The sequence below is a fragment of the Canis lupus genome, chromosome 8 (genome assembly GCF_048164855.1).
Source record: "Canis lupus baileyi chromosome 8, mCanLup2.hap1, whole genome shotgun sequence".
Taxonomy (NCBI): domain Eukaryota; kingdom Metazoa; phylum Chordata; class Mammalia; order Carnivora; family Canidae; genus Canis; species Canis lupus.
The window spans coordinates 11,187,638-11,196,087 of NC_132845.1; the positions used below are offsets into that span (position 1 = coordinate 11,187,638).

At 37.8% G+C, this 8,450-nt stretch overlaps 1 pseudogene; it reads left to right on the forward strand.

Annotated features, from left to right (window-relative positions):
- Window positions 1-7,174: 7,174 nt before the first annotated feature.
- On the forward strand, window positions 7,175-7,751 carry LOC140637537 (rRNA-processing protein FCF1 homolog pseudogene; annotated as a pseudogene).
- The last annotated feature ends 699 nt before the right edge of the window (window positions 7,752-8,450 follow it).

The following is an 8,450-nucleotide window of genomic DNA, read 5'->3' on the forward strand; positions in this document are numbered from 1 at the left end:
CATCTTTGTTTTTCCAATTTTTATGGTTTATCCAATTTTTATGACTAAATTTAAAACCTGGCAAAAGAAGGACATGTAATAAAAACTGGGGCACACTCCTCATAGTAACCAAGTGAATAGATCTCCTGTACAGCTTCTTATTGATAATGAATTCTCCATTTACTAGAGGAGACAGAGTGAAGCATTTCTTGGCAAATTATATTCTCTTCTGTGCTGCTGCCAAATGAAATACTCGAACAAGTGCAATCCCACATCCTACACTTGATGCGAGTCTAATGTCACTATATTTGGAATGAAACATTGCTCAAAAGTTGGTAACAAAAATGTTTTTGTTTTTAACAGGTCTCAACTGTTTCTCTTCTCCTTCATTTCTTGCAAAAACTGTGCCTCAGACTCTTACAGAAAGAATCTGAAGAGAGTCATTTTCCATTTCCACATCAAGTCTTTGTCTACGAATAACCAGGTTAGAGGTATCTATTAAGAAGAGGCCCCAAGCCTGGAAACATATTTTATCATTGTGGTTTTAATTCATAGAAGACATTTCAGGATATGTTTTGCATCCAAATGACAGAGAAAAGGAAACAAAAATTCATCATATTAATCCCAGGTTTCTGCCAGCAGAGTAGCAAAGCATTTGAGGAATCCCAGCACAATGGGTGTGCCAAAAGATAGCCTCAAAGTGATGATGTGTTCATATTTATGGCAATATTCAAACTGTTTCCAGTTTGACTTTTCTTGTATAGTGATTTTATAGCACCGGTGTTCACCTCAGGAAACATCATCTCTTCCTTTTTCCTATTATACAAAACCAAAGTTCTTCTGCTTGGCTTCCAGAGCTCCTAGGCTCTGATCTGATGCAGCCCTTCCTTTATCCCATAGAATGCTTCAGTGTCGCAAGAACAGGTCATGAATTGGAATGAAATAAAAAAAAAAAAAAAGTAGATGTGGTACCTAGTCATAATTGGAAAAGCATGCCCTTAGGAAACAGGGAAATTTGAACTTAATCCCAGCTCAACCATTTAGTAGGATTAACTCCTTCTAAATAAGACACCACAACCCTTAAAATGGCAATACTTAACTGAAGCAGATACTGTTGCAAAGTAAGAAAACATCTTCCTCAATCCTCTCACCTGTCTTTACTACCGGAAATGGTCAGGACCCCCTTTCCCAGACACTTTCACAGCACGGGGTGGCTATGCAAATGGATCTGCATGTACTATATTAATAGAAACCTGCTTGGTGGCTCATGGGGAAACTTTTATTTCCCTTATCCTAGAGATAGATGTCCCTGACTTCTCTCACTTTATTATTGCCTTGAACATGGATGCACTACCTGAGCAAGAGTAGTCATATTTTGACCAAGAGATCAGGAGATAGCTTGCTAGGGATGGGGTCAAAATAGAATCACAGAAAGAAACAGCATTTATTATCTTATTGAACTGCTACCATAGCAGTGTTTCTCATATAATTCGATTTTAAGTAATGTGTTAAATATAACATCTTATTTTTTAATAACCATAATTCAGAGTCAGTTACTTACAGCCAATGGAGTCTAACTGACATACTAACATACATATTCTTTACTCAAGGCACACTGAATGTCTTGGTAATTTTATTACAGCACCTTCAGACCAAAAGAAACATCTAACAAGTTCTATTTATTAATTAGTTAAGTCCAGAAATGTAATATATACTTGTATCCTAAAAACTTAGTTCTTACTGGGTATAGCACAACTTCTTAAACTTTGGAATCAAAAGTTTGATTCCACACGTGGTGGATACTGCTACCATCACTTCCTGCTCCACATGACATTTTGCTTAACACTTTATTTTTATTATAGTAACCACTAAAAATCCAGATTCACAAAGATATGATGTCAGAGAACGATATGATGTCACTATAGCAATCTAATGTCCAAACTGTGAACCATCTTGAGATACTGGTTTGTACAGTGACCAACTGATGTCACTGTATTTTTCTAGAGAATCATTGCCCTTTGCCTTTGTGAGCTTGCCTTCACATGCCATTTGAGACTCACAGCCATAAGATCCAGATATGTTGTGATAATAAAAAGAGATAATAAACGTAAATAATAAGTGCCACTAGCTAGCATATAACACATCAGCAATTAACTGTAGATGTTAGTAGTACTAGTATAGTTCTCATCAAATTTTGGACACACTGTCATGAGTGTCTCCCCATAAACAAATAATTTCAATCTATGAGTATAGGAAATACACTATTCGTTCCGTGCCCTGAACAATACATAGCATCAAATTAGAAGCATGGTATTTGATGGATTCCACGTATGCAGATACATATCGATGTAAAAATGAAAGCAGCTGCTGGGAGACAGGGATCCAGTATGACAATCAAAGTACAATATTACATTTCACAATATAAGCAAATATCGAATCATACGTTGTACACCTGAAACTAATGTTATGTGTCAATTGCATCTCCATTTTAAAAATACCATACCGCAATGAGAATACTACCCTAAGCTTTTTGGCCACTAAGAATTCCGCCATAATGCCTATTCCCAAGTATCTCCTGGTGGCCTGGCACTTATGAGAAGCTTGAGATAGAAAAATGAATAAATGTATGAAACATTCCTAGTCTTCACTGATCCCATATTCAATTCAGTCCAAATTTACCATTTCAGGGTTGGATTTACCATTCTGCAATCACTCTCCATTAGAAAGAGAATTCCTACTAGTGTTTTAATTCTCACTTGCCCTGTTTATGTTCTTTACAACAAAGTTCAAGTGTGGTTTGCCCCAGTACAAGAAAACACCAGAAGCCCTATCGGCTCTTCATTCAGTGTGAATGATATTTCCTTCAACCTTGGTTTGTTGAACTTAAGCTCAACGACCAACCTCTTTCTCAGATAATAGGTCTCTTCTAACATCGGGAACTGAAGGCCAAGTCTTTGTTTTTCCAAGCTAAATTCTTGCTGCTGTCAACTGAACAAGATGTCTCAGTTGTCCAAATACTTCAAGCTTAATGACTCCAGGAAATAACAGTCTATCTCACCCAAAAGGTTCAAGATCACATTTTAGATAATATGAACCAAAGGTTCATATTATGGTTTAATGTGAACCAAAGGTCAATTTCCTTGGAGGCGTGAGATGTTGAGAAACAGAAGTCTCTACATGCCAAGGTCACTATTTGCTTGGAGAACTTCAAGGCATTTCCTGATGTATTAGGAGATAAATTAGACTACTTCCAAAGAAGCCTGGAAACCACAGTTCTGAAGACTAGCTAAAAAGATTGTGTCAGGCAACAAAGCCATTGGCTTCTGGGAAGCAAAAGCATCAGGAGGCCCAACCAGTGGGATATGTAGCAATGAGAAAAAGGTTGGTCCTATCTGTGAGGAAGCACTGTGTAAGCAGTGAGGCCCACAACAGTGGTCAATGATGCAGGGTGATCATAAACTGCAACCCTACTCTCACCCAGGTCAGAAGTACATGTAACCCCCGCAGGAAGTACCATAGAAAAGAGAGATATTCAGGCCTACAAAATGTAATCCCCTTTTCAGCATTTTCAAATATAAATAATAAAACTCCATATGAACTCATTACCTTCATAGGCAAATCACCCTCTCATTTGAAATTAATAGCTTATATGGGCATAGCAAGTAATTCAAGCAGCTAAAATTAGATATTGTTCATTTCTTGCTTCTTCCATCTTTTGATTCCTTCCGAATGGAAATTCCCCCCACTCCTTCTTTCTTCCTTTAATATCATCCCTTCCCCATAATTTAAGAATAAAAATGCTGGCAACTGGAGGCTTAAATTATGCCACGGAATTTGCTTTGTGCGACTTGCAAATCCTGCCATTTCCAAAGGACTATCATACATAACTCTTTGCACACGAGTTTCTCAAGACACTTGTCTCAATAGCTTGTGTACTGCGAGGTGCAAGATACATTTGATTATTTATTTATTTATTTATTTATTTATTGGATTAAATTTTAATACTATGCTATTTGATACTAGGCCAAATAACACATTAACTGTGTGTGTGTGTGTGTGTGTTTTAATTTCTTACAATTAGAATGAAGTGTGACAACTTAATTAAAATTCACATGAAGAACTAATGAACAGTAAGCCAAATCGGTAGCTTAGAAATCCTGGATACCATATGTATTAGTCATTCTGTAACCAGGCTGACCCATCGTCTTCTATTTCTTCATCTGTGAGTTGGCAAAATAACCTCTTCCGCTCACCTGCTTTAAAGTGTGGATTAATAAGACAAAACTTGCTGTGGGGTCAAAGTGTACTAAATAAGTGCTGTAATTTTCAAGGACAATAATGTGGGTATTTGTGTCATACACAGTAATGGAAAGGAAATTATTTACTCTGGGGACCCCGGCTACATTATCCTTAAATTATTTGCATCCTGATAAATGATTAGCATGCCAATGAGTACGTATTCCCCAAAGAGCCTTTCTAAAGGATTCTCTCTAGTTTTCCTATCAGGTGTATATGTGTCACCATACAACAACAGAGATGTGGAACTTCAAAAGGTCTGTGAAGAGAGTTCTCCCTTTTTCCCATTATAATATTCTTTTGGAGGATCAGTGAGTGTTTTATTTTACACTTGCCAGTTTGTTGCCAATGAGTTCTTCTCAACTGTGTAAGTTTTTTCACCCATTTATGTATTTGTTTATTTATTTTACTTCTTCCAAGCTTATGCCACCATTACCTTCCTCAGTGTGAGCCAAGGATCCTTTCTCTCTCTTGCTGGAATGACATAAAGATTCAGTCCCCTGATAGAAGATGAAAAAATAGTCTCAGAATTTTTTTTTTCTCCCCACTCCAGTGTTTTGCATTTGACTTTTATCCATAGGCAACCAAAAAGGGAAAACAGAAGTTGAAAACTCTTCTTTAGATTGTAAATAAGGTTTTGCCTCTGAGTGAATTTTAATTCTTCTGTTCTTTTCTCCCATAATGTTCATTATTCTGATCTCCACAGAGATAGTATTCCCAATGTCTACCTGGATTCAGCTGCTGCACTGAGGGCACACATTTGATCTGAGATTCTGCAGACAGATATTGCAAATAAAAATAAGCGGATCCTCTCCAGGGTGTTCTTACACTAGCTAAAATATGACTTGAAAGGTTAGTGGGGAAGGGGTTTGTTCCCAAAGGGAGAGGCTGTTTCCCCACACTTGCTTGTTGGAGGATGAGTACGCTAATTGGAAAACTAGAAGTTCTGGGGGATTTGCAAGTGGAACAGGTGAAAATGTAACTGGTGATAATTAAAGGCTAATTATCTTCAACCCACAATTGGCCACAGGAGGTTATTCTGAGCCACTTAAAAAAAGAGAGCCTGAGAAGGAGAGAGAAAGAAAAGAGAAAGAGAAAGCCATACAAAAAAAATATACAATCCTTTTATACACCCCTGCCATTAACTATAGATAAGGATTGAACCTGTGTAGTCATTGCTGGTTGATACCTACCTCACCACCTCCTCCCAGTCACCCGCCCCCGCAAAATTTGTATTAAGGATTGGTCCATCTTACATCAGCATTAACAGGATTTACCCAGTTTAAAATTCACCTGTTGATTAGAAAATAGATACTCCTCTGCTATCCTGAAGAGAACAATTTCTGACATGCAGAGTCATTGTATTAACTCTTCTGGAAAACCCAGGAATACAAAGTGCTTCCATGGATCTCCTTTTTAACGATGGTTTGTGGAGCACCAAAGTCCAGAGACACCCACCCCCTCCAGCTGCATTTGGTTTTACTTAGACACTTCAGGGTTAGAAGAGATTCCAGAAAACCTTCTCTAAGAAGCTCCCCAGTTGTGTTAGGTGGTAATAGGAGGAACACAGACCAAGAGGAAAGGATTGGCAGAAACTTCATTCCAGGAGACATGGCCTTGTGAATGTTCCTCTTGCAGTGTGGTGGCACACGACAGATCCCTTACACTGTTGCTTCCTCCTTGGCATCTAAGCCGGCAGGTACCCTGCTTATCTTCTCTCCTGGAACTTCTTCCCCCATGCACGTGACACCTTCAAAACTAAAATGTTTATACAAAGCCCTGCACCTACCCTGACTAAAGTCAAATGATCCAGAAATGAGCACGGATCTAATGTAGGAATATCAGGGAACTCCCAAAGATTTTTTTTCAAAATGAATCTGAGTGACAAAGGTAAACTCTCTTGGGTGGCAGAAAATTGGTAGGATGAAACTCAGAAGCTGTCAACTACTCTTTTCCACTATACAGAAAAAGTCAAAAAATAGTAAGAGAGAATTAGGCTGACAGGAAGAAAGTGACGAGGACTAGAGAAGGAAAAAGTCCTGTTACCTTTTGAGCTCCTAAAATTTTTGATTCCAAACGCATCTGTGCTCTCTGTAGTGTAGACATTCAATCCTTACTTTTTGACTAAAACAATTCAAGTTAGGATTTGTCATTAGAACTGAAAGACTTCGAAATGAAGCCACATATAACGAGACATCATTTAGGAATATTAACCAAGGTTTCTTCTTGTATCGGTATTGCCAACCCATACATCTCCTGCCATCAACAGAGAACAGAGCACCCTCCTTTTTGGCTAAGCCCTGATTTATAGGAAAGGAGAAATACACCAAATGGGTTTGGAGAGGTCCAAGAGTAATAGGGATTTATTTCTTGCCACCTTGGTGATGTTTGAAATGACACTATACTATGACATCCAGAGACGTAGTATAGTTATTCTCAAAAACAATATGGCAGTTCTCAATGAAATTAAATGAGCATTAGCCAACAGTGTCATTTCTTGGCATACACTCCAGATGCACAAGCATGCTGATCAACACTGCTTGTGTTTGCAGGAAACTGGCCACAGCCTAGTTGTTTGTTACTAGGGGAATGGGTAAGCTTAAGTTGAACCATATGAAATTGCTAATATTTGACCATTTTTACTATAAGAAAATATCAGTCTCATACTGTTCAACCTACTAAAATGTGGTAGATATAAATTATGAAGTAGGTAGGAACAAACAAAATATACTGTATCTTCCTACAGCAACATGAATATACTTTAAAACTTAAAGTTTACGTGTATATGTATATATATACATATATATAATCATATATATGGTGAGATTTATATCATAATGCTATTTATAAAAATTTAAAACACATACATGAGAAACAAGAGTGTGGCATGAACGTGGGGAGGCAAAAGAAAGCAAGAAAGTATGCGACCATGAAGCGAATGCTTAGTCTCCAAGATCAGACGCTTAAAGAGAAGGATAGATTAAAACCTAAAAAGAAAGAAAAGAAAGATCTCAGTGCACTCAAGGAAAGAGAAGTCTCCCACCATCCTTCCTGCTTATTCTTCCAATATAACATACAGCTGGGCCCACCTTACCACATCCTGGTTGATACCAACTTTATCAACTTCTCCATTAAAGCCAAACTTGACTTAGTACAGTCAATGATGGACTGACTGTATGCCAAGTGTATCCCTGTAGAACTGACTGTGTAATGGCTGAAACTGAGAAACTGGGGCAAAGGTATCAAGTGGCTCTATGGATTGCCAAGGATCCAAGATTTGAACAATTGCCATAAACACACAAAGGAACCTATGCAGATGACTGCTTAGTACAGAGTAACCGAGCACAAGTGTTACAGTTGACCAGGACCTTAAACGAAGGATCCAGAAGATCCCTGGAGTTCCCATCATGTATATTTCTAACCATAGGTACAACACTGAGCGGATGCCAGATGATTATGAAGCCCCTCGATTTTAATTCTTAAAAGATAGAGTTTTTCTGCCTTCTTCTACCAACTTTTTCTGTTACCAGTTCATATTAGCAATATGCTATAGTATGAATTATTCTTCTTACCCATTTGCTCTGTTACGAGCTGAGTATGGTTAAATATACTCATTTTTTGATGTTTTGAAATCAGTATTTTGTATCATTTTAAGTATTGTTGCATCTTTCTATAAATCAGATGATTGTAAAAAAAAACAAAAACAAAAAAACAAAACACACACACACACACACACAAGAATACAGTACATGTGTTGCCAGGATAGATACATATATGAGGATATATATCAAATACTATTCACAGAAATGTGGATCTGAGATAACAGAGAAAAATCAAGTATACACAGAAATGTTTTGTAAGGACCAATGATGATAATGTGTCATGGGCTAGAGGGAAATAAGCCCACTCCTCTGAACCTGAGGAGTAATAAGAGCAGGTAACCAGAAAGTCAAGGAGAAAGAAATAGAGAGAGGAAGGTCCCTGTACCAACATGAGTCCTCATCAAAAAGCAGAAAATGGGAGGAGATGTGCCTAGGAAAAGAAGACCTGAAATAGATCCCCAAGTCTTCCATCATTACAGAAAAACATTGGTAATCTTTCCGAATATTTTCCAGGCCTTCTAGAGAGGCTGATGAGATCAAAGTAGCTGAGAGAGGGGTACCAGATAAGACAAG